The sequence below is a fragment of the Heptranchias perlo genome, unplaced genomic scaffold (genome assembly GCF_035084215.1).
Source record: "Heptranchias perlo isolate sHepPer1 unplaced genomic scaffold, sHepPer1.hap1 HAP1_SCAFFOLD_146, whole genome shotgun sequence".
Classification (NCBI taxonomy): domain Eukaryota; kingdom Metazoa; phylum Chordata; class Chondrichthyes; order Hexanchiformes; family Hexanchidae; genus Heptranchias; species Heptranchias perlo.
This window is the reverse complement of record NW_027138711.1, coordinates 492714-518988: the sequence shown is the minus strand read 5'-3', so window position 1 is coordinate 518988 and position 26275 is coordinate 492714. Positions and strand designations below refer to the sequence as shown.

General features: G+C 47.0%; 1 protein-coding gene across 1 annotated transcript in view; it reads left to right on the top strand.

The window, feature by feature from the left end:
- Positions 1–1812: 1812 nt before the first annotated feature.
- Positions 1813–26275, top strand: part of LOC137309045 (death-associated protein kinase 2-like) — a gene marked incomplete at its 3' end in the record, with an annotated part of 512905 nt that continues 488442 nt past the window's right edge. The window contains exon 1 of the mRNA XM_067977381.1: positions 1813–2121. The remainder of the gene's footprint in view (positions 2122–26275) is intronic.

The following is a 26275-nucleotide window of genomic DNA, read 5'->3' as shown; positions in this document are numbered from 1 at the left end:
CCCCTCTCTGTCACAATGTGCCCCCCCTCTCCGCCACAATGTGCCCCCCTCTCTGCCACAATGTGCCCCCCTCTCCACCACAATGTGCCCCCCTCTCTGTCACAATGTGCCCCCCCTCTCCGCCACAATGTGCCCCCCTCTCCGCCACAATGTGCCCCCCTCTCCGCCATAATGTGCCCCCTCTCTGCCACAATGTGCCCCCCTCTCCGCCACAATGTGCCCCCCTCTCTGTCACAATGTGCCCCCTCTCCGCCACAATGTGCCCCCCTCTCTGCCACAATGTGCCCCCTCTCTGCCACAATGTGCCCCCCTCTCCACCACAATGTGCCCCCCTCTCTGTCACAATGTGCCCCCCCTCTCCGCCACAATGTGCCCCCCTCTCTGCCACAATGTGCCCCCCTCTCCGCCACAATGTGTCCCCTCTCTGCCACAATGTGCCCCCTCTCTGCCACAATGTGCCCCCCTCTCCGCCACAATGTGCCCCCTCTCTGCCACAATGTGCCCCCTCTCTGCCACAATGTGCCCCCCTCTCCGCCACAATGTGCCCCCCTCTCTGCCACAATGTGCCCCCCTCACTACCACAATGTGCCCCCTCTCTGCCACAATATGCCCCCTCTCTGCCACAATGTGCCCCCTCTCTGCCACAATGTGCCCCCCTCACTACCACAATGTGCCCCCTCTCTGCCACAATGTGCCCCCCTCTCCGCCACAATGTGCCCCCTCTCTGCCACAATGTGCCCCCTCTCCGCCACAATGTGCCCCCCTCTCTGCCACAATGTGCCCCCCTCTCTGCCACAATGTGCCCCCTCTCTGCCACAATGTGCCCCCTCTCCGCCACAATGTGCCCCCCTCTCTGCCACAATGTGCCCCCTCTCTGCCACAATGTGCCCCCCTCTCCGCCACAATGTGCCCCCCTCTCCGCCACAATGTGCCCCCTCTCTGCCACAATGTGCCCCCTCTCTGCCACAATGTGCCCCCTCTCTGCCACAATGTGCCCCCCTCTCCGCGACAATGTGCCCCCCTCTCCGCCACAATGTGCCCCCCTCTCTGCCACAATGTGCCCCCCTCTCTGCCACAATGTGCCCCCCTCACTACCACAATGTGCCCCCTCTCTGCCACAATGTGCCCCCCTCTCCGCCACAATGTGCCCCCTCTCTGCCACAATGTGCCCCCTCTCTGCCACAATGTGCCCCCCTCACTACCACAATGTGCCCCCTCTCTGCCACAATGTGCCCCCCTCTCTGCCACAATGTGCCCCCTCTCTGCCACAATGTGCCCCCTCTCTACCACAATGTGCCCCCCTCTCTGGAGCACCTCAGTCCTGTAACTGACAGCACAGCCCTGATTGGAAACACTCTGGGAACAGGAGGAGGCCATTCAGCCCCTCGAGCCTGTTCCGCTATTCAACTCGACCATGGCCGATCTGTACCTCAACTCCATCTACCTGCCTTCGCTCCTCAATCCTTGATACCCTGACCCAACGAGAATCTACCCATCTCAGTCTTGAAAGGTTTCTGAGAAGTGATGACAACCCAAGAGTTCGAAATCCCCGGAAATTCAGCTCTCGTGGAGAAAGGAGGAAAAATACAAGTTTGAAATGAGAGGGGTTTAAAATTATTTAATTCTTCCGACATTTGCGGTCGATGTCTGTGAGTCCCCCTTAAAAACACTGGCTTGTGACCAGAACTGATGCTGCTGTGAGGGTTAACCACATTGCTTGTTATTACAAGTGTCACCATAAGAGGGAAAGGGTGCAGCATTAATGCCAAAACAACACGAGCGCCAACTCAGGCGAGAGAGAGGAGAAACAGCTTGACAGAACGAGAGAGAGAGAGGGGAGAAAAAGATCAACAGAACGAGAGAGAGGGAGGAGAAACTGATCGACAGAACGAGAGAGAGAGAGAGAGAGAGGGTCAGAGACACAGCCAGAAAACTGCAGCAAATTCCCACATCAGGAGGACCAGTACATTGTGGAAATTTCAATAAGAAACACCAGCCCACAGCTCCGAGAGCAGGATGAACTTGTATTGCAGGGAAAAGTGGCTCCAAATTTAACCTACATCCACCATCACTACCATCAGGAATACAAATGAGACACAGACGTCAGCAACTGCCAACAAAGTGAGTAAAGCCGCAGATCAGATACAAACAACTGGCTGGGCAAGGAGACTTTTAAATTAAAGACTGAAAGCAAATTGCACTGCTGCCATGGGGCCAAACAGAATTGCAGATCAGGGTCAGTGTGTGAGATTGTAGATCAGGGTCAGTGTGAGATTGTAGATCAGGGTCAATGTGTGAGATTGTAGATCAGGGTCAGTGTGAGATTGTAGATCAGGGTCACTGTGTGAGATTGTAGATCAGGGTCAGTGTGAGATTGTAGATCAGGGTCAGTGTGTGAGATTGTAGATCAGAGTCAGTGTGTGAGATTGTAGATCAGGGTCAGTGTGAGATTGTAGATCAGGGTCAGTGTGAGATTGTAGATCAGGGTCAGTGTGTGAGATTGTAGATCAGGGTCAGTGTGTGAGATTGTAGATCAGGGTCAGTGTGTGAGATTGCAGATCAGGGTCAGTGTGTGAGATTGTAGATCAGGGTCAGTGTGTGAGATTGTAGATCAGGGTCAGTGTGTGAGATTGTAGATCAGGGTCAGTGTGAGATTGTAGATCAGGGTCAGTGTGTGATTGTAGATCAGGGTCAGTGTGTGAGATTGTAGATCAGGGTCAGTGTGTGAGATTGTAGATCAGGGTCAGTGTGAGATTGTAGATCAGGGTCAGTGTGTGATTGTAGATCAGGGTCAGTGTGTGAGATTGTAGATCAGGGTCAGTGTGAGATTGTAGATCAGGGTCAGTGTGTGAGATTGTAGATCAGGGTCAGTGTGAGATTGTAGATCAGGGTCAGTGTGTGAGATTGTAGATCAGGGTCAGTGTGTGAGATTGTAGATCAGGGTCAGTGTGTGATTGTAGATCAGGGTCAGTGTGTGATTGTAGATCAGGGTCAGTGTGTGATTGTAGATCAGGGTCAGTGTGAGATTGTAGATCAGGGTCAGTGTGTGATTGTAGATCAGGGTCTGTGTGAGATTGTAGATCAGGGTCAGTGTGAGATTGTAGATCAGGGTCAGTGTGTGATTGTAGATCAGGGTCAGTGTGAGATTGTAGATCAGGGTCAGTGTGAGATTGTAGATCAGGGTCAGTGTGTGATTGTAGATCAGGGTCAGTGTGAGATTGTAGATCAGGGTCTGTGTGAGATTGTAGATCAGGGTCAGTGTGAGATTGTAGATCAGGGTCAGTGTGTGATTGTAGATCAGGGTCAGTGTGTGAGATTGTAGATCAGGGTCAGTGTGTGAGATTGTAGATCAGGGTCAGTGTGTGAGATTGTAGATCAGGGTCTGTGTGAGATTGTAGATCAGGGTCAGTGTGTGATTGTAGATCAGGGTCAGTGTGTGAGATTGTAGATCAGGGTCAGTGTGAGATTGTAGATCAGGGTCAGTGTGTGAGATTGTAGATCAGGGTCAGTGTGAGATTGTAGATCAGGGTCAGTGTGTGAGATTGTAGATCAGGGCCAGTGTGAGATTGTAGATCAGGGTCAGTGTGTGATTGTAGATCAGGGTCAGTGTGTGATTGTAGATCAGGGTCAGTGTGAGATTGTAGATCAGGGTCAGTGTGTGATTGTAGATCAGGGTCTGTGTGAGATTGTAGATCAGGGTCAGTGTGAGATTGTAGATCAGGGTCAGTGTGTGATTGTAGATCAGGGTCAGTGTGTGAGATTGTAGATCAGGGTCAGTGTGAGATTGTAGATCAGGGTCAGTGTGAGATTGTAGATCAGGGTCAGTGTGTGATTGTAGATCAGGGTCAGTGTGAGATTGTAGATCAGGGTCTGTGTGAGATTGTAGATCAGGGTCAGTGTGAGATTGTAGATCAGGGTCAGTGTGTGATTGTAGATCAGGGTCAGTGTGTGAGATTGTAGATCAGGGTCAGTGTGTGAGATTGTAGATCAGGGTCAGTGTGTGAGATTGTAGATCAGGGTCAGTGTGAGATTGCAGATCAGGGTCAGTGTGTGATTGCATATCAGGGTCAGTGTGTGAAATTGTAGATCAGGGTCAGTGTGAGATTGTAGATCTCAGTCAGTGTGAGATTGCAGATCAGGGTCAGTGTGAGATTGTAGATCGGGGTCAGTGTGTGAGATTGTAGATCAGGGTCAGTGTGAGATTGTAGATCTCAGTCAGTGTGAGATTGCAGATCAGGGTCAGTGTGTGAGATTGTAGATCAGGGTCAGTGTGAGATTGTAGATCAGGGTCAGTGTGAGATTGTAGATCAGGGTCAGTGTGACATTGTAGATCAGGGTCAGTGTGAGATTGTAGATCAGTGTCAGTGTGAGATTGTGGATCAGGGTCAGTGTGTGAGATTGTAGATCAGGGTCAGTGTGTGAGATTGTAGACCAGGGTCAGTGTGAGATTGTAGATCAGGGTCAGTGTGTGAGATTGTAGATCAGGGTCAGTGTGTGATTGTAGATCAGGGTCAGTGTGAGATTGTAGATCGGGGTCAGTGTGTGAGATTGTAGATCAGGGTCAGTGTGTGAGATTGTAGATCAGGGTCAGTGTGTGAGATTGGAGATCAGGGTCAGTGTGAGATTGTAGATCAGGGCCAGTGTGTGATTGTAGATCAGGGTCAGTGTGAGATTGTAGATCAGGGTCAGTGTGTGAGATTGTAGATCAGGGTCAGTGTGAGATTGTAGATCAGGGTCAGTGTGTGATTGTAGATCAGGGTCAGTGTGTGAGATTGTAGATCAGGGTCAGTGTGAGATTGTAGATCAGGGCCAGTGTGTGATTGTAGATCAGGGTCAGTGTGAGATTGTAGATCAGGGTCAGTGTGTGAGATTGTAGATCAGGGTCAGTGTGTGAGATTGTAGATCAGAGTCAGTGTGAGATTGTAGATCAGGGTCAGTGTGAGATTGTAGATCAGGGTCAGTGTGTGAGATTGTAGATCAGGGTCAGTGTGTGAGATTGTAGATCAGGGTCTGTGTGAGATTGTAGATCAGGGTCAGTGTGTGAGATTGTAGATCAGGGTCAGTGTGTGAGATTGTCGATCAGGGTCAGTGTGTGATTGTAGATCAGGGTCAGTGTGTGAGATTGTAGATCAGGGTCAGTGTGAGACTGTAGATCAGGGTCAGTGTGTGAGATTGTAGATCAGGGTCAGTGTGAGATTGTAGATCTCAGTCAGTGTGAGATTGCAGATCAGGATCAGTGTGAGATTGTAGATCGGGGTCAGTGTGTGAGATTGTAGATCAGGGTCAGTGTGTGAGATTGTAGATCAGGGTCAGTGTGAGATTGTAGATCTCAGTCAGTGTGAGATTGCAGATCAGGGTCAGTGTGTGAGATTGTAGATCAGGGTCAGTGTGTGAGATTGTAGATCAGGGTCAGTGTGTGAGATTGTAGATCAGGGTCAGTGTGTGAGATTGTAGATCAGGGTCAGTGTGTGAGATTGTAGATCAGGGTCAGTGTGTAATTGCATATCAGGGTCAGTGTGTGAGATTGTAGATCAGGGTCAGTGTGAGATAGTAGATCTCAGTCAGTGTGAGATTGCAGATCAGGGTCAGTGTGAGATTGCAGATCGGGGTCAGTGTGTGAGATTGTAGATCAGGGTCAGTGTGAGATTGTAGATCAGGGTCAGTGTGAGATTGTAGATCAGAGTCAGTGTGTGAGATTGTAGATCAGGGTCAGTGTGTGAGATTGTAGATCAGGGTCAGTGTGTGAGATTGTAGATCAGGGTCAGTGTGTGAGATTGTAGATCAGGGTCAGTGTGTGAGATTGTAGATCAGGGTCAGTGTGAGATTGCAGATCAGGGTCAGTGTGAGATTGTAGATCAGAGTCAGTGTGTGAGATTGTAGATCAGGGTCAGTGTGTGAGATTGTAGATCAGGGTCAGTGTGTGAGATTGTAGATCAGGGTCAGTGTGTGAGATTGTAGATCAGGGTCAGTGTGAGATTGCAGATCTCAGTCAGTGTGAGATTGCAGATCAGGGTCAGTGTGAGATTGTAGATCAGGGTCAGTGTGTGAGATTGTAGATCAGGGTCAGTGTGTGAGATTGTAGATCAGGGTCAGTGTGAGATTGTAGATCTCAGTCAGTGTGAGATTGCAGATCAGGGTCAGTGTGAGATTGTAGGTCAGGGTCAGTGTGTGAGATTGTAGATCAGGGTCAGTGTGTGAGATTGTAGATCAGTGTCAGTGTGTGAGATTGTAGATCAGGGTCAGTGTGTGAGATTGTAGATCAGGGTCAGTGTGAGATTGTAGATCAGGGTCAGTGTGAGATTGTAGATCAGGGTCAGTGTGTGAGATTGTAGATCAGGGTCAGTGTGAGATTGTAGACCAGGGTCAGTGTGAGATTGTAGATCAGGGTCAGTGTGTGATTGTAGATCAGGGTCAGTGTGTGAGATTGTAGATCAGGGTCAGTGTGAGATTGTAGATCAGGGCCAGTGTGTGATTGCAGATCAGGGTCAGTGTGAGATTGTAGATCAGGGTCAGTGTGTGAGATTGTAGATCAGGGTCAGTGTGTGAGATTGTAGATCAGGGTCTGTGTGAGATTGTAGATCAGGGTCAGTGTGTGAGATTGTAGATCAGGGTCAGTGTGTGATTGTAGATCAGGGTCAGTGTGTGAGATTGTAGATCAGGGACAGTGTGAGATTGTAGATCTCAGTCAGTGTGAGATTGCAGATCAGGGTCAGTGTGTGAGATTGTAGATCAGGGTCAGTGTGTGAGATTGTAGATCAGGGTCAGTGTGTGAGATTGTAGATCAGGGTCAGTGTGTGAGATTGTAGATCAGGGTCAGTGTGTGATTGCATATCAGGGTCAGTGTGTGAGATTGTAGATCAGGGTCAGTGTGAGATTGTAGATCAGGGTCAGTGTGAGATTGCAGATCAGGGTCAGTGTGAGATTGCAGATCGGGGTCAGTGTGTGAGATTGTAGATCAGGGTCAGTGTGAGATTGTAGATCTCAGTCAGTGTGAGATTGCTGATCAGGGTCAGTGTGAGATTGCAGATCAGGGTCAGTGTGTGAGATTGTAGATCAGGGTCAGTGTGTGAGATTGTAGATCAGGGTCAGTGTGTGAGATTGTAGATCAGGGTCAGTGTGTGAGATTGTAGATCAGGGTCAGTGTGTGAGATTGTAGATCAGGGTCAGTGTGTGAGATTGTAGATCAGGGTCAGTGTGAGATTGTAGATCTCAGTCAGTGTGAGATTGCAGATCAGGGTCAGTGTGAGATTGTAGATCAGGGTCAGTGTGTGAGATTGTAGATCAGGGTCAGTGTGTGAGATTGTAGATCAGGGTCAGTGTGAGATTGTAGATCAGGGTCAGTGTGAGATTGTAGATCAGGGTCAGTGTGAGATTGTGGATCAGGGTCAGTGTGTGAGATTGTAGATCAGGTCAGTGTGTGAGATTGTAGACCAGGGTCAGTGTGAGATTGTAGATCAGGGTCAGTGTGAGATTGTAGATCAGGGTCAGTGTGAGATTGTAGATCAGGGTCAGTGTGAGATTGTAGATCAGGGTCAGTGTGAGATTGTGGATCAGGGTCAGTGTGTGAGATTGTAGATCAGGGTCAGTGTGTGAGATTGTAGACCAGGGTCAGTGTGAGATTGTAGATCAGGGTCAGTGTGTGAGATTGTAGATCAGGGTCAGTGTGTGATTGTAGATCAGGGTCAGTGTGAGATTGTAGATCAGGGTCAGTGTGAGATTGTAGATCTCAGTCAGTGTGAGATTGCAGATCAGGGTCAGTGTGAGATTGCAGATCGGGGTCAGTGTGTGAGATTGTAGATCAGGGTCAGTGTGAGATTGTAGATCAGGGTCAGTGTGAGATTGCAGATCAGGGTCAGTGTGAGATTGTAGATCAGAGTCAGTGTGTGAGATTGTAGATCAGGGTCAGTGTGTGAGATTGTAGATCAGGGTCAGTGTGTGAGATTGTAGATCAGGGTCAGTGTGTGAGATTGTAGATCAGGGTCAGTGTGAGATTGCAGATCTCAGTCAGTGTGAGATTGCAGATCAGGGTCAGTGTTAGATTGTAGATCAGGGTCAGTGTGTGAGATTGTAGATCAGGGTCAGTGTGTGAGATTGTAGATCAGGGTCAGTGTGAGATTGTAGATCTCAGTCAGTGTGAGATTGCAGATCAGGGTCAGTGTGAGATTGTAGGTCAGGGTCAGTGTGTGAGATTGTAGATCAGGGTCAGTGTGTGAGATTGTAGATCAGTGTCAGTGTGTGAGATTGTAGATCAGGGTCAGTGTGTGAGATTGTAGATCAGGGTCAGTGTGAGATTGTAGATCAGGGTCAGTGTGAGATTGTAGATCAGGGTCAGTGTGTGAGATTGTAGATCAGGGTCAGTGGGAGATTGTAGACCAGGGTCAGTGTGAGATTGTAGATCAGGGTCAGTGTGTGATTGTAGATCAGGGTCAGTGTGTGAGATTGTAGATCAGGGTCAGTGTGAGATTGTAGATCAGGGCCAGTGTGTGATTGTAGATCAGGGTCAGTTCGAGATTGTAGATCAGGGTCAGTGTGTGAGATTGTAGATCAGGGTCAGTGTGTGAGATTGTAGATCAGGGTCTGTGTGAGATTGTAGATCAGGGTCAGTGTGTGAGATTTTAGATCAGGGTCAGTGTGTGATTGTAGATCAGGGTCAGTGTGTGAGATTGTAGATCAGGGACAGTGTGAGATTGTAGATCTCAGTCAGTGTGAGATTGCAGATCAGGGTCAGTGTGTGAGATTGTAGATCAGGGTCAGTGTGTGAGATTGTAGATCAGGGTCAGTGTGTGAGATTGTAGATCAGGGTCAGTGTGTGAGATTGTAGATCAGGGTCAGTGTGAGATTGTAGATCAGGGTCAGTGTGTGAGATTGTAGATCAGGGTCAGTGTGTGAGATTGTAGATCAGGGTCAGTGTGTGAGATTGTAGATCAGGGTCAGTGTGAGATTGTAGATCTCAGTCAGTGTGAGATTGCAGATCAGGGTCAGTGTGAGATTGTAGATCAGGGTCAGTGTGTGAGATTGTAGATCAGGGTCAGTGTGAGATTGTAGATCAGGGTCAGTGTGTGAGATTGCAGATCAGGGTCAGTGTGAGATTGTAGGTCAGGGTCAGTGTGTGAGATTGTAGATCAGGGTCAGTGTGTGAGATTGTAGATCAGTGTCAGTGTGTGAGATTGTAGATCAGGGTCAGTGTGTGAGATTGTAGATCAGGGTCAGTGTGAGATTGTAGATCAGGGTCAGTGTGAGATTGTAGATCAGGGTCAGTGTGTGAGATTGTAGATCAGGGTCAGTGTGAGATTGTAGACCAAGGTCAGTGTGAGATTGTAGATCAGGGTCAGTGTGTAATTGTAGATCAGGGTCAGTGTGTGAGATTGTAGATCAGGGTCAGTGTGAGATTGTAGATCAGGGCCAGTGTGTGATTGTAGATCAGGGTCAGTGTGAGATTGTAGATCAGGGTCAGTGTGTGAGATTGTAGATCAGGGTCAGTGTGTGAGATTGTAGATCAGGGTCTGTGTGAGATTGTAGATCAGGGTCAGTGTGTGAGATTGTAGATCAGGGTCAGTGTGTGATTGTCGATCAGGGTCAGTGTGTGAGATTGTAGATCAGGGACAGTGTGAGATTGTAGATCTCAGTCAGTGTGAGATTGCAGATCAGGGTCAGTGTGTGAGATTGTAGATCAGGGTCAGTGTGTGAGATTGTAGATCAGGGTCAGTGTGTGAGATTGTAGATCAGGGTCAGTGTGTGAGATTGTAGATCAGGGTCAGTGTGTGATTGCATATCAGGGTCAGTGTGTGAGATTGTAGATCAGGGTCAGTGTGAGATTGTAGATCTCAGTCAGTGTGAGATTGCAGATCAGGGTCAGTGTGAGATTGCAGATCGGGGTCAGTGTGTGAGATTGTGGATCAGGGTCAGTGTGAGATTGTAGATCTCAGTCAGTGTGAGATTGCAGATCAGGGTCAGTGTGAGATTGTAGATCAGGGTCAGTGTGTGAGATTGTAGATCAGGGTCAGTGTGTGAGATTGTAGATCAGGGTCAGTGTGTGAGATTGTAGATCAGGGTCAGTGTGTGAGATTGTAGATCAGGGTCAGTGTGAGATTGTAGATCAGGGTCAGTGTGTGAGATTGTAGATCAGGGTCAGTGTGAGATTGTAGATCATGGTCAGTGTGTGAGATTGCAGATCAGGGTCAGTGTGAGATTGTCGATCAGGGTCAGTGTGAGATTGTAGATCAGGGTCAGTGTGAGATTGTAGATCATGGTCAGTGTGAGATTGTCGATCAGGGTCAGTGTGAGATTGTAGATCCGGGTCAGTGTGTGAGATTGTAGATCAGGGTCAGTGTGAGATTGTCGATCAGGGTCAGTGTGAGATTGTCGATCAGGGTCAGTGTGAGATTGTAGATCCGGGTCAGTGTGTGAGATTGGAGATCAGGGTCAGTGTGAGATTGTAGATCATGGTCAGTGTGAGATTGTCGATCAGGGTCAGTGTGTGAGATTGTAGATCCGGGTCAGTGTGTGAGATTGTAGATCAGGGTCAGTGTGTGAGATTGTCGATCAGGGTCAGTGTGTGAGATTGTAGATCAGGGTCAGTGTGTGAGATTGCAGATCAGGGTCAGTGTGTGAGATTGTAGATCAGGGTCAGTGTGTGAGATTGTAGATCAGGGTCAGTGTGTGATTGTCGTTCAGGGTCACTGTGTGAGATTGTAGATCATGGTCAGTGTGTGAGATTGTAGATCAGGGTCAGTGTGTGATTGTAGATCAGGGTCAGTGTGAGATTGTAGATCAGAGTCAGTGTGTTAGATTGTCGATCAGGGTCAGTGTGAGATTGTAGATCAGGGTCAGTGTGTGAGATTGTAGATCAGGGTCAGTGTGAGATTGTAGATCAGGGTCAGTGTGTGAGATTGTAGATCAGGGTCAGTGTGTGAGATTGTAGATCAGGGTCACTGTGTGAGATTGTAGATCAGGGTCAGTGTGTGAGATTGTAGATCAGGGTCAGTGTGTGATTGTAGATCAGGGTCAGTGTGAGATTGTAGATCAGGGTCAGTGTGTGAGATTGTGGATCAGGGTCAGTGTGTGAGATTGTAGATCAGGGTCAGTGTGTGAGATTGTACATCAGGGTGAGTGTGAGATTGTAGATCGGGTTCAGTGTGAGATTGTAGATCAGGATCAGTGTGTGAGATTGTAGATCAGGGTCAGTGTGTGATTGTCGATCAGGGTCAGTGTGTGAGATTGTAGATCAGGGTCAGTGTGTGAGATTGTAGATCAGGGTCAGTGTGTGAGATTGTAGATCAGGGTCAGTGTGTGATTGTCGATCATGGTCAGTGTGTGAGATTGTAGATCAGGGTCAGTGTGAGATTGTAGATCAGGGTCAGTGTGTGAGATTGTAGATCAGGGTCAGTGTGTGATATTGTAGATCAGCGACAGTGTGTGAGATTGTCGATCAGGGTCAGTGTGAGATTGTCGATCAGGGTCAGTGTGAGATTTTCGATCAGGGTCAGTGTGAGATTGTAGATCAGGGTCAGTGTGTGATTGGAGATCAGGGTCAGTGTGTGAGATTGTCGATCAGGGTCAGTGTGAGATTGTAGATCTCAGTCAGTGTGAGATTGCAGATCAGGGTCAGTGTGTGAGATTGCAGATCAGGGTCAGTGTGAGATTGTAGGTCAGGGTCAGTGTGTGAGATTGTAGATCAGGGTCAGTGTGTGAGATTGTAGATCAGTGTCAGTGTGTGAGATTGTAGATCAGGGTCAGTGTGTGAGATTGTAGATCAGGGTCAGTGTGAGATTGTAGATCAGGGTCAGTGTGAGATTGTAGATCAGGGTCAGTGTGTGAGATTGTAGATCAGGGTCAGTGTGAGATTGTAGACCAAGGTCAGTGTGAGATTGTAGATCAGGGTCAGTGTGTAATTGTAGATCAGGGTCAGTGTGTGAGATTGTAGATCAGGGTCAGTGTGAGATTGTAGATCAGGGCCAGTGTGTGATTGTAGATCAGGGTCAGTGTGAGATTGTAGATCAGGGTCAGTGTGTGAGATTGTAGATCAGGGTCAGTGTGTGAGATTGTAGATCAGGGTCTGTGTGAGATTGTAGATCAGGGTCAGTGTGTGAGATTGTAGATCAGGGTCAGTGTGTGATTGTCGATCAGGGTCAGTGTGTGAGATTGTAGATCAGGGACAGTGTGAGATTGTAGATCTCAGTCAGTGTGAGATTGCAGATCAGGGTCAGTGTGTGAGATTGTAGATCAGGGTCAGTGTGTGAGATTGTAGATCAGGGTCAGTGTGTGAGATTGTAGATCAGGGTCAGTGTGTGAGATTGTAGATCAGGGTCAGTGTGTGATTGCATATCAGGGTCAGTGTGTGAGATTGTAGATCAGGGTCAGTGTGAGATTGTAGATCTCAGTCAGTGTGAGATTGCAGATCAGGGTCAGTGTGAGATTGCAGATCGGGGTCAGTGTGTGAGATTGTGGATCAGGGTCAGTGTGAGATTGTAGATCTCAGTCAGTGTGAGATTGCAGATCAGGGTCAGTGTGAGATTGTAGATCAGGGTCAGTGTGTGAGATTGTAGATCAGGGTCAGTGTGTGAGATTGTAGATCAGGGTCAGTGTGTGAGATTGTAGATCAGGGTCAGTGTGTGAGATTGTAGATCAGGGTCAGTGTGAGATTGTAGATCAGGGTCAGTGTGTGAGATTGTAGATCAGGGTCAGTGTGAGATTGTAGATCATGGTCAGTGTGTGAGATTGCAGATCAGGGTCAGTGTGAGATTGTCGATCAGGGTCAGTGTGAGATTGTAGATCAGGGTCAGTGTGAGATTGTAGATCATGGTCAGTGTGAGATTGTCGATCAGGGTCAGTGTGAGATTGTAGATCCGGGTCAGTGTGTGAGATTGTAGATCAGGGTCAGTGTGAGATTGTCGATCAGGGTCAGTGTGAGATTGTCGATCAGGGTCAGTGTGAGATTGTAGATCCGGGTCAGTGTGTGAGATTGGAGATCAGGGTCAGTGTGAGATTGTAGATCATGGTCAGTGTGAGATTGTCGATCAGGGTCAGTGTGTGAGATTGTAGATCCGGGTCAGTGTGTGAGATTGTAGATCAGGGTCAGTGTGTGAGATTGTCGATCAGGGTCAGTGTGTGAGATTGTAGATCAGGGTCAGTGTGTGAGATTGCAGATCAGGGTCAGTGTGTGAGATTGTAGATCAGGGTCAGTGTGTGAGATTGTAGATCAGGGTCAGTGTGTGATTGTCGTTCAGGGTCACTGTGTGAGATTGTAGATCATGGTCAGTGTGTGAGATTGTAGATCAGGGTCAGTGTGTGATTGTAGATCAGGGTCAGTGTGAGATTGTAGATCAGAGTCAGTGTGTTAGATTGTCGATCAGGGTCAGTGTGAGATTGTAGATCAGGGTCAGTGTGTGAGATTGTAGATCAGGGTCAGTGTGAGATTGTAGATCAGGGTCAGTGTGTGAGATTGTAGATCAGGGTCAGTGTGTGAGATTGTAGATCAGGGTCACTGTGTGAGATTGTAGATCAGGGTCAGTGTGTGAGATTGTAGATCAGGGTCAGTGTGTGATTGTAGATCAGGGTCAGTGTGAGATTGTAGATCAGGGTCAGTGTGTGAGATTGTGGATCAGGGTCAGTGTGTGAGATTGTAGATCAGGGTCAGTGTGTGAGATTGTACATCAGGGTGAGTGTGAGATTGTAGATCGGGTTCAGTGTGAGATTGTAGATCAGGATCAGTGTGTGAGATTGTAGATCAGGGTCAGTGTGTGATTGTCGATCAGGGTCAGTGTGTGAGATTGTAGATCAGGGTCAGTGTGTGAGATTGTAGATCAGGGTCAGTGTGTGAGATTGTAGATCAGGGTCAGTGTGTGATTGTCGATCATGGTCAGTGTGTGAGATTGTAGATCAGGGTCAGTGTGAGATTGTAGATCAGGGTCAGTGTGTGAGATTGTAGATCAGGGTCAGTGTGTGATATTGTAGATCAGCGACAGTGTGTGAGATTGTCGATCAGGGTCAGTGTGAGATTGTCGATCAGGGTCAGTGTGAGATTTTCGATCAGGGTCAGTGTGAGATTGTAGATCAGGGTCAGTGTGTGATTGGAGATCAGGGTCAGTGTGTGAGATTGTCGATCAGGGTCAGTGTGAGATTGTCGATCAGGGTCAGTGTGAGATTGTAGATCAGGGTCAGTGTGAGATTGTCGATCAGGGTCAGTGTGAGATTGTAGAACAGGGTCAGTGTGTGATTTTAGATCAGGGTCAGTGTGTGAGATTGTAGATCAGGGTCAGTGTGTGATTGCAGATCAGGGTCAGTGTGTGAGATTGTAGATCAGGGTCAGTGTGTGATTGTCGATCAGGGTCAGTGTGTGAGATTGTAGATCAGGTTCAGTGTGAGATTGTCGATCAGGGTCAGTGTGAGATTGTAGATCAGGATCAGTGTGTGAGATTGTAGATCAGCGACAGTGTGTGAGATTGTCGATCAGGGTTAGTGTGAGATTGTAGATCGGGTTCAGTGTGAGATTGTTGATCAGGATCAGTGTGTGAGATTGTAGATCAGCGACAGTGTGAGATTGTAGATCAGGATCAGTGTGAGATTGTAGATCAGGGTCAGTGTGTGAGATTGTAGATCGGGGTCAGTGTGTGAGATTGTAGATCAGGGTCAGTGTGAGATTGTAAATCAGGGTCAGTGTGAGATTGTAGATCAGGGTCAGTGTGTGAGATTGTAGATCAGGGTCAGTGTGAGATTGTAAATCAGGGTCAGTGTGAGATTGTAGATCAGGGTCAGTGTGAGATTGTATATCATGGTCAGTGTGTGAGATTGTAGATCAGGGTCAGTGTGTGAGATTGCAGATCAGGGTCAGTGTGAGATTGTAGATCAGGGTCAGTGTGTGAGATTGTAGATCAGGGTCAGTGTGAGATTCTAGATCAGGGTCAGTGTGAGATTGCAGATCAGGGTCAGTGTGAGATTGTGAATCAGGGTCAGTGTGAGATTGTAGATCAGGGTCAGTGTGAGATTGTATATCATGGTCAGTGTGTGAGATTGTAGATCAGGGTCAGTGTGTGAGATTGTAGATCAGGGTCAGTGTGTGTGATTGTAGATCAGTGTCAGTGTGAGATTGCAGATGAGGGTCAGTGTGTGATTGTAGATCACGGTCAGTGTGTGAGATTGTAGATCAGGGTCAGTGTGAGATTGTAGATCAGGGTCAGTGTGTGATTGTAGATCAGGGTCAGTGTGATATTGTAGATCAGGGTCAGTGTGAGATTGTAGATCAGGGTCAGTGTGTGACATTGTAGATCAGGGTCAGTGTGTGAGATTGTAGATCAGGGTCAGTGTGAGATTGTAGACAAGGGTCAGTGTGTGAGATTGTAGTTCAGGGTCAGTGTGAGATTGTAGATCAGGGTCAGTGTGTGAGATTGTAGTTCAGGGTCGGTGTGAGATTGTAGATCAGGGTCAGTGTGTGAGATTGTAGATCAGGGTCAGTGTGAGATTGTAGATCGGGTTCAGTGTGAGATTGTAGATCAGGGTCAGTGTGTGAGATTGTAGATCAGGGTCAGTGTGAGATTGTACATCAGGGTCAGTGTGTGAGATTGTGGATCAGGGTCAGTGTGTGAGATTGTAGATCAGGGTCAGTGTGTGATTGTAGATCAGGGTCAGTGTGTGAGATTGTAAATCAGGGTCAGTGTGAGATTGTAGATCGGGGTCAGTGTGTGATTGTAGATCAGGGTCAGTGTGTGAGATTGTAGATCAGGGTCAGCGTGTGAGATTGATGATCCGGGTCAGTGTGAGATTGTATATCATGGTCAGTGCGTGAGATTGTAGATCAGGGTCAGTGTGTGAGATTGTAGATGAGGGTCAGTGTGTGTGATTGCAGATCAGGGTCAGTGTGAGATTGTAGATGAGGGTCAGTGTGAGATTGTAGATCAGGGTCAGTGTGAGATTGTAGATCAGGGTCAGTGTGAGATTGTAGATCTGGGTCAGTGTGTGATTGTAGATCAGGGTCAGTGTGAGATTGTCGATCAGGGTCAGTGTGTGATTGTAGATCAGGGTCAGTGTGAGATTGTAGATCAGGGTCAGTGTGAGTTTGTAGATCAGGGTCATTGTGAGATTGTAGATCAGGGTCAGTGTGTGATTGTAGATCAGGGTCAGTGTGAGATTGTAGATCAGGGTCAGTGTGAGATTGTAGATCAGGGTCAGTGTGTGAGATTGTAGATCAGGGTCAGTGTGAGATTGTAGATCAGGGTCAGTGTGAGATTGTAGATCAGGGTCAGTGTGAGATTGTAGATCGGGGTCATTGTGAGATTGTAGATCAGGGTCAGTGTGAGATTGTAAATCAGGGTCAGTGTGTGAGATTGTAGATCAGGGTCAGTGTGAGATTGTAGATCAGGGTCAGTGTGTGAGATTGTAGATCAGGGTCAGTGTGAGATTGTAGATCAGGGTCAGTGTGTGAGATTGTAGATCAGGGTCAGTGTGAGATTGTAGATCGGGTTCAGTGTGAGATTGTAGATCAGGGTCAGTGTGTGAGATTGTAGATCAGGGTCACTGTGAGATTGTAGATCAGGGTCAGTGTGTGAGATTGTAGATCAGGGTCAGTGTGTGAGATTGTAGATCAGGGTCAGTGTGTGTTTGTAGATCAGGGTCAGCGTGTGAGATTGTAGATCAGGGTCAGTCTGTGAGATTGTAGATCAGGGTCAGTGTGTGAGATTGTAGATCATGGTCAGTGTGAGATTGTAGATCAGGGTCAGTGTGTGAGATTGTAGATCAGGGTCAGTGTGTGAGATTATAAATCAGGGTCACTGTGTGAGATTGTAGATCAGGGTCAGTGTGTGATTGTTGATGAGGGTCAGTGTGAGATTGTAGATCAGGGTCGGTGTGAGATTGTCGATCAGGGTCAGTGTGAGATTGTTGATTGGTGTCAGTGTGAGATTGTAGATCAGGGTCAGTGTGTGAGATTGTAGATCTCGCTCAGTGTGAGATTGTAGATCAGGTTCAGTGTGTGAGATTGTAGATCAGGGTCAGTGTGTGAGATTGTAGATCAGGGTCAGTGTGAGATTGAAGATCAGGGTCAGTTTGTGAGATTGTAGATCAGGGTCAGTGTGTGAGATTATAAATCACGGTCAGTGTGTGAGATTGTAGATCTGGGTCAGTGTGAGATTGTAGATCTGGGTCAGTGTGAGATTGTAGATCAGGGTCAGTGTGAGATTGTAGCTCAGCGTCAGTGTGAGATTGTCGACCAGGTTTAATGTGTGATTGTAGATCAGGGTCAGTGTGAGATTGTAGATCAGGGTCAGTGTGTGAGATTGTAGATCAGGGTCAGTGTGTGAGATTGTATATCAGGGTCAGTGTGTGAGATTATAAATCAGGGTCACTGTGTGAGATTGTAGATAAGGGTCAGTGTGAGATTGTAGATCAGGGTCAGTGTGTGAGATTGTAGATCCGGGTCAGAGTGTGAGATTGTAGATCAGGGTCAGTGTGAGATTGTAGATCAGGATCAGTGTGAGATTGTAGATCAGGGTCAGTGTGAGATTGTAGATCAGGGTCAGTGTGAGATTGTAGATCAGGGTCTGTGTGAGATTGTAGATCAGGGTCAGTGTGTGAGATTGTAGATCAGGGTCAGAGTGTGAGATTGTCGATCAGGGTCAGTGTGTGAGATTGTAGATCAGGGTCAGTGTGAGATTGTAGATCAGGGTCAGTTCGTGAGATTGTAGATCAGGGTCAGTGTGTGAGATTGTAGATCAGGGTCAGTGTGAGATTGTAGATCAGGGTCAGTGTGTGAGATTGTAGATCCGGGTCAGAGTGTGAGATTGTAGATCAGGGTCAGTGTGAGATTGTCGATCAGGGTCAGTGTGAGATTGTAGATCAGGGTCAGTGTGTGATTGTAGATCAGGGTCAGTGTGTGAGATTGTAGATCAGGGTCAGTGTGTGATTGCAGATCAGGGTCAGTGTGTGAGATTGTAGATCAGGGCCAGTGTGTGATTGTCGATCAGGGTCAGTGTGTGAGATTGTAGATCAGGATCAGTGTGTGAGATTGTAGATCAGCGACAGTGTGTGAGATTGTAGATCAGCGACAGTGTGTGAGATTGTAGATCAGGGTTAGTGTGAGATTGTAGATCGGGTTCAGTGTGAGATTGTAGATCAGGATCAGTGTGTGAGATTGTAGATCAGCGACAGTGTGAGATTGTAGATCAGGGTCAGTGTGTGAGATTGTAGATCAGGGTCAGTGTGTGAGATTGTACATCAGGGTCAGTGTGAGATTGTAGATCAGGGTCAGTGTGTGAGATTGTAGATCAAGGTCAGTGTGAGATTGTAGATCAGGGTCAGTGTGTGAGAATGTAGATCAGGGTCAGTGTGTGAGATTGTAGATCAGGGTCAGTGTGAGATTGTAGATCAGGGTCAGTGTGTGAGATTGTCGATCAGGGTCAGTGTGAGATTGTAGATCAGGGTCAGTGTGAGATTGTAGATCAGGGTCAGTGTGTGAGATTGTAGATCAGGGTCAGTGTGTGAGATTGTAGATCAGGGTCAGTGTGAGATTGTAGATCAGGGTCAGTGTGTGAGATTGTAGATCAGGGTCAGTGTGTGAGATTGTAGATCAGGGTCAGTGTGTGAGATTGTAGATCAGGGTCAGTGTGAGATTGTAGATCAGGGTCAGTGTGAGATTGTAGATCAGGGTCAGTGTGAGATTGTAGATCAGGGTCAGTGTGAGATTGTAGATCAGGGTCAGTGTGTGAGATTGTAGATCAGGGTCAGTGTGAGATTGTAGATCAGGGTCAGTGTGAGATTGTAGATCAGGGTCAGTGTGAGATTGTAAATCAGGGTCAGTTTGAGATTGTAGATCAGGGTCAGTGTGAGATTGTAGATCAGGGTCAGTGTGTGAGATTGTAGATCAGGGTCAGTGTGTGAGATTGTAGATCAGGGTCAGTGTGAGATTGTAGATCAGGGTCAGTGTGAGATTGTAGATCAGGGTCAGTGTGTGAGATTGTAGATCAGGGTCAGTGTGAGATTGTAGATCAGGGTCAGTGTGTGAGATTGTAGATCAGGGTCAGTGTGTGAGATTGTAGATCAGGGTCAGTGTGTGAGATTGTAGATCAGGGTCAGTGTGAGATTGTAAATCAGGGTCAGTGTGAGATTGTAGATCAGGGTCAGTGTGAGATTGTAGATCAGGGTCAGTGTGTGAGATTGTAGATCAGGGTCAGTGTGAGATTGTAGATCAGGGTCAGTGTGTGAGATTGTAGATCAGGGTCAGTGTGAGATTGTAGATCAGGTTCAGTGTGTGAGATTGTAGATCAGGGTCAGTGTGAGATTGTAGATCAGGGTCAGTGTGAGATTGTAGATCAGGGTCAGTGTGAGATTGTAAATCAGGGTCAGTTTGAGATTGTAAATCAGGGTCAGTGTGAGATTGTAGATCAGGGTCAGTGTGTGAGATTGTAGATCAGGGTCAGTGTGTGTGATTGTAGATCAGTGTCAGTGTGAGATTGTAGATGAGGGTCATTGTGAGATTGTAGATCAGGGTCAGTGTGTGATTGTAGATGAGGGTCAGTGTGAGAATGTAGATCAGGGTCAGTGTGAGATTGTAGATCAGGGTCAGTGTGTGATTGTAGATCAGGGTCAGTGTGAGATTGTAGATCAGGGTCAGTGTGAGATTGTAGATCAGGGTCAGTGTGTGATTGTAGATCAGGGTCAATGTGTGAGATTGTAGATCAGGGTCAGTGTGAGATTGTAGATCAGGGTCAGTGTATGATTGTAGATCAGGGTCAGTGTGATATTGTCGATCAGGGTCAGTGTGAGATTGTAGATCAGGGTCAGTGTGTGAGATTGTAGATCAGGGTCAGTGTGAGATTGTAGATCAGGGTCAGTGTGTGAGATTGTAGTTCAGGGTCAGTGTGAGATTGTAGATCAGGGTCAGTGTGTGAGATTGCAGATCAGGGTCGGTGTGAGATTGTAGATCAGGGTCAGTATGTGAGATTGTAGATCAGGGTCAGTGTGAGATTGTAGATCGGGTTTAGTGTGAGATTGTAGATCAGGGTCAGTGTGTGAGATTGTAGATCAGGGTCAGTGTGAGATTGTAGATCAGGGTCAGTGTGTGAGATTGTGGATCAGGGTCAGTGTGTGAGATTGTAGATCAGGGTCAGTGTGTGATTGTAGATCAGGGTCAGTGTGTGAGATTGTAAATCAGGGTCAGTGTGAGATTGTAGATCGGGGTCAGTGTGTGATTGTAGATCAGGGTCAGTGTGTGAGATTGTAGATCAGGGTCAGCGTGTGAGATTGTTGATCACGGTCAGTGTGAGATTGTCGATCAGGGTCAGTGTGTGAGATTGTAGGTCCGGGTCAGTGTGTGAGATTGTAGATCAGGGTCAGTGTGTGAGATTGCCGATCAGGGTCAGTGTGTGAGATTGCCGATCAGGATCAGTGTGTGATTGTATATCAGGGTCAGTGTGTGAGATTGTAAATCAGGGTCAGTGTGAGAGTGTAGATCGGGGTCAGTGTGTGATTGTAGATCAGGGTCAGTGTGTGAGATTGTAGATCAGGGTCAGCGTGTGAGAGTGTAGATCGGGGTCAGTGTGTGATTGTAGATCAGGGTCAGTGTGAGATTGTAGATCAGGGTCAGTGTGAGATTGTAGATCAGGGTCAGTGTGTGAGATTGAAGATCAGGGTCAGTGTGAGATTGTAGATCAGGGTCAGTCTGAGATTGTAAATCAGGGTCAGTGTGAGATTGTAGATCAGGGTCAGTGTGAGATTGTATATCATGGTCAGTGTGTGAGATTGTAGATCAGGGTCAGTGTGTGAGATTGTAGATCAGGGTCAGTGTGAGATTGTATATCATGGTCAGTGTGTGTGATTGCAGATCAGGGTCAGTGTGAGATTGTCGATGAGGGTCAGTGTGAGATTGTAGATCAGGGTCAGTGTGTGATTGCAGATCAGGGTCAGTGTGAGATTGTAGATCAGGGTCAGTGTGAGATTGTCGATGAGGGTCAGTGTGAGATTGTAGATCTGGGTCAGTGTGAGATTGTAGATCAGGGTCAGTGTGAGTTTGTAGATCAGGGTCATTGTGAGATTGTAGATCAGGGTCAGTGTGAGATTGTAGATCAGGGTCAGTGTGTGATTGCAGATCAGGGTCAGTGTGAGATTGTAGATCAGGGTCAGTGTGAGATTGTAGATCAGGGTCAGTGTGAGATTGTAGATCAGGGTCAGTGTGTGAGATTGTAGATCAGGGTCAGTGTGAGATTGTAGATCGGGGTCATTGTGAGATTGTAGATCAGGGTCAGTGTGAGATTGTAGATCAGGGTCAGTGTGTGAGATTGTAGATCAGGGTCAGTGTGAGATTGTAGATCAGGGTCAGTGTGTGAGATTGTAGATCAGGGTCAGTTTGAGATTGTAGATCAGGGTCAGTGTGTGAGATTGTAGATCAGGGTCAGTGTGTGAGATTGTAGATCAGGGTCAGTGTGTGATTGTAGATCAGGGTCAGCGTGTGAGATTGTAGATCAGGGTCAGTGTGAGATTGGAGATCAGGGTCAGTGTGTGAGATTATAACTCAGGGTCACTGTGTGAGATTGTAGATCAGGGTCAGTGTGAGATTGTAGATCAGGGTCAGTGTGTGAGATTGTAGATCAGGGTCAGTGTGAGATTGTAGATCAGGGTCAGTGTGTGAGATTATAACTCAGGGTCACTGTGTGAGATTGTAGATCAGGGCCAGTGTGTGAGATTGTAGATCAGGTTCAGTGTGTGAGATTGTAGATCAGGGTCAGTGTGTGAGATTGTAGATCAGGGTCAGTATGTGAGATTGTAGATCAGGGTCAGTGTGTGAGATTGTAGATCAGGGTCAGTGTGAGATTGTAGATCAGGGTCAGTGTGTGAGATTGTAGATCAGGGTCAGTGTGTGATTGCATGTCACGGTCAGTGTGTGAGATTGTAGATCAGGGTCAGTGTGAGATTGTAAATCAGGGTCAGTGTGAGATTGGAGATCAAGGTCAGTGTGTGAGATTGTAGATCAGGGTCAGTGTGAGATTGTAAATCAGGGTCAGTGTGAGATTGTAGATCAGGGTCAGTGTGAGATTGTAGATCAAGGTCAGTGTGTGAGATTGTAGATCAAGGTCAGTGTGTGAGATTGTCGATCAGGGTCAGTGTGAGATTGTAAATCAGGGTCAGTGTGAGATTGTAAATCAGGGTCAGTGTGTGAGATTGTAGATCAGGGTCAGTGTGAGATTGTATATCAGGGTCAGTGTGAGATTGTAGATCAGGGTCAGTGCGTGAGATTGTAGATCAGTGTCAGTGTGAGATTGTAGATCATGGTCAGTGTGTGAGATTGTAGATCAGGGTCAGTGTGTGAGATTGTAGATCAGGGTCAGTGTGAGATTGTAGATCAGGGTCAGTGTGTGAGATTGTAGATCAGTGTCAGTGTGAGATTGTAGATCAGGGTCAGTGTGTGAGATTGTAGATCAGGGTCAGTGTGAGATTGTAGATCAGGGTCAGTGTGTGAGATTGTAGATCAGGGTCAGTGTGAGATTCTAGATCAGGGTCAGTGTGAGATTGTAGATCAGGGTCAGTGTGAGATTGTAAATCAGGGTCAGTTTGAGAATGTAGATCAGGGTCAGTGTGAGATTGTATATCATGGTCAGTGTGTGAGATTGTAGATCAGGGACAGTGTGTGTGATTGTAGATCAGGGTCTGTGTGAGATTGTAGATCAGGGTCATTGTGAGATTGTAGATCAGGGTCAGTGTGTGATTGTTGATGAGGGTCAGTGTGAGATTGTAGATCAGGGTCAGTGTGAGATTGCAGATCAGGGTCAGTGTGTGATTGTAGATCAGGGTCAGTGTGAGATTGCAGATCAGGGTCAGTGTGAGATTGGAGATCAGGGTCAGTGTGTGATTGTAGATCAGGGTCAGTGTGTGAGATTGTAGATCAGGGTCAGTGTGAGATTGTAGATCAGGGTCAGTGTATGATTGTAGATCAGGGTCAGTGTGATATTGTCGATCAGGGTCAGTGTGAGATTGTAGATCAGGGTCAGTGTGTGAGATTGTAGATCAGGGTCAGTGTGAGATTGTAGATCAGGGTCAGTGTGTGAGATTGTAGATCAGGGTCAGTGTGAGATTGTAGATCAGGGTCAGTGTGTGAGATTGTAGTTCAGGGTCAGTGTGAGATTGTAGATCAGGGTCAGTGTGTGAGATTGCAGATCAGGGTCGGTGTGAGATTGTAGATCAGGGTCAGTATGTGAGATTGTAGATCAGGGTCAGTGTGAGATTGTAGATCGGGTTCAGTGTGAGATTGTAGATCAGGGTCAGTGTGTGAGATTGTAGATTAGGGTCAGTGTGAGATTGTAGATCAGGGTCAGTGTGTGAGATTGTGGATCAGGGTCAGTGTGTGAGATTGTAGATCAGGGTCAGTGTGTGATTGTAGATCAGGGTCAGTGTGTGAGATTGTAAATCAGGGTCAGTGTGAGATTGTAGATCGGGGTCAGTGTGTGATTGTAGATCAGGGTCAGTGTGTGAGATTGTAGATCAGGGTCAGCGTGTGAGATTGTTGATCACGGTCAGTGTGAGATTGTATATCATGGTCAGTGCGTGAGATTGGAGATCAGGGTCAGTGTGTGAGATTGCAGATCAGGGTCAGTGTGAGATTGTAGATCAGGGTCAGTGTGAGATTGTAAATCAGGGTCAGTGTGAGATTGTAGATCAGGGTCAGTGTGAGATTGTATATCATGGTCAGTGTGTGAGATTGTAGATCAGGGTCAGTGTGTGAGATTGTAGATGAGGGTCAGTGTGTGTGATTGCAGATCAGGGTCAGTGTGAGATTGTAGATGAGGGTCAGTGTGAGATTGTAGATCAGGGTCAGTGTGAGATTGTAGATCAGGGTCAGTGTGAGATTGTAGATCTGGGTCAGTGTGTGATTGTAGATCAGGGTCAGTGTGAGATTGTCGATCAGGGTCAGTGTGTGATTGTAGATCAGAGTCAGTGTGAGATTGTAGATCAGGGTCAGTGTGAGTTTGTAGATCAGGGTCATTGTGAGATTGTAGATCAGGGTCAGTGTGAGATTGTAGATCAGGGTCAGTGTGTGATTGCAGATCAGGGTCAGTGTGAGATTGTAGATCAGGGTCAGTGTGAGATTGTAGATCAGGGTCAGTGTGAGATTGTAGATCAGGGTCAGTGTGTGAGATTGTAGATCAGGGTCAGTGTGAGATTGTAGATCGGGGTCATTGTGAGATTGTAGATCAGGGTCAGTGTGAGAATGTAGATCATTGTCAGTGTGTGAGATTGTAGATCAGGGTCAGTGTGAGATTGTAGATCAGGGTCAGTGTGTGAGATTGTAGATCAGGGTCAGTTTGAGATTGTAGATCAGGGTCAGTGTGTGAGATTGTAGATCAGGGTCAGTGTGTGAGATTGTAGAGCGGGTTCAGTGTGAGATTGTAGATCAGGGTCAGTGTGTGAGATTGTAGATCGGGTTCAGTGTGAGATTGTAGATCAGGGTCAGTGTGTGAGATTGTAGATCAGGGTCAGTGTGTGAGATTGTAGATCAGGGTCAGTGTGTGATTGTAGATCAGGGTCAGCGTGTGAGATTGTAGATCAGGGTCAGTCTGTGAGATTGGAGATAAGGGTCAGTGTGTGAGATTGGAGATCAGGGTCAGTGTGTGAGATTATAACTCAGGGTCACTGTGTGAGATTGTAGATCAGGGTCAGTGTGAGATTGTAGATCAGGGTCAGTGTGTGAGATTGGAGATCAGGGTCAGTGTGAGATTGTAGATCAGGGTCAGTGTGTGAGATTATAACTCAGGGTCACTGTGTGAGATTGTAGATCAGGGCCAGTGTGTGAGATTGTAGATCAGGTTCAGTGTGTGAGATTGTAGATCAGGGTCAGTGTGTAAGATTGTAGATCAGGGTCAGTATGTGAGATTGTAGATCAGGGTCAGTGTGTGAGATTGTAGATCAGGGTCAGTGTGAGATTGTAGATCAGGGTCAGTGTGTGAGATTGTAGATCAGGGTCAGTGTGTGAGATTATAAATCAGGGTCACTGTGTGAGATTGTAGATCAGGGTCAGTGTGTGTGATTGTTGATCAGGGTCAGTTTGAGATTGAAGATCAGGGTCGGTGTGAGATTGTAGATCAGGGTCAGTGTGAGATTGTTGATTGGGGTCAGTGTGAGATTGTAGATCAGGGTCAGTGTGTGAGATTGAAGATCTCGCTCAGTGTGAGATTGTAGATCAGGGTCAGTGTGTGAGATTGTAGATCAGGGTCAGTGTGTGAGATTGTAGATCAGGGTCAGTGTGAGATTGAAGATCAGGGTAAGTTTGTGAGATTGTAGATAAGGGTCAGTGTGTGAGATTATAAATCAGGGTCAGTGTGTGAGATTGTAGATCAGGGTCAGTGTGAGATTGTAGATCAGGGTCAGTGTGTGAGATTGTAGATCAGGGTCAGTGTGTGATTGCATGTCACGGTCAGTGTGTGAGATTGTCGATCAGGGTCAGTGTGAGATTGTAAATCAGGGTCAGTGTGAGATTGTAGATCAGGGTCAGTGTGTGAGATTGTAGATCAGGGTCAGTGTGAGATTGTAAATCAGGGTCAGTGTGAGATTGTAGATCAGGGTCAGTGTGAGATTGTATATCATGGTCAGTGTGTGAGATTGTAGATCAGGGTCAGTGTGAGATTGTAGATCAGGGTCAGTGTGTGAGATTGTAGATCAGGGTCAGTGTGAGATTGTAGATCAGGGTCAGTGTGTGAGATTGTAGATCAGGGTCAGTGTGAGATTGTAGATCAGGGTCAGTGTGTGAGATTGTAGATCAGGGTCAGTGTGAGATTCTAGATCAGGGTCAGTGTGAGATTGTAGATCAGGGTCAGTGTGAGATTGTAAATCAGGGTCAGTTTGAGAATGTAGATCAGGGTCAGTGTGAGATTGTATATCATGGTCAGTGTGTGAGATTGTAGATCAGGGTCAGTGTGTGAGATTGTAGATCAGGGACAATGTGTGTGATTGTAGATCAGTGTCAGTGTGAGATTGTAGATGAGGGTCAGTGTGAGATTGTAGATCAGGGTCATTGTGAGATTGTAGATCAGGGTCAGTGTGTGATTGTTGATGAGGGTCAGTGTGAGATTGTAGATCAGGGTCAGTGTGAGATTGTAGATCAGGGTCAGTGTGTGATTGTAGATCAGGGTCAGTGTGAGATTGTAGATCAGGGTCAGTGTGAGATTGGAGATCAGGGTCAGTGTGTGATTGTAGATCAGGGTCAGTGTGTGAGATTGTAGATCAGGGTCAGTGTGAGATTGTAGATCAGGGTCAGTGTATGATTGTAGATCAGGGTCAGTGTGATATTGTCGATCAGGGT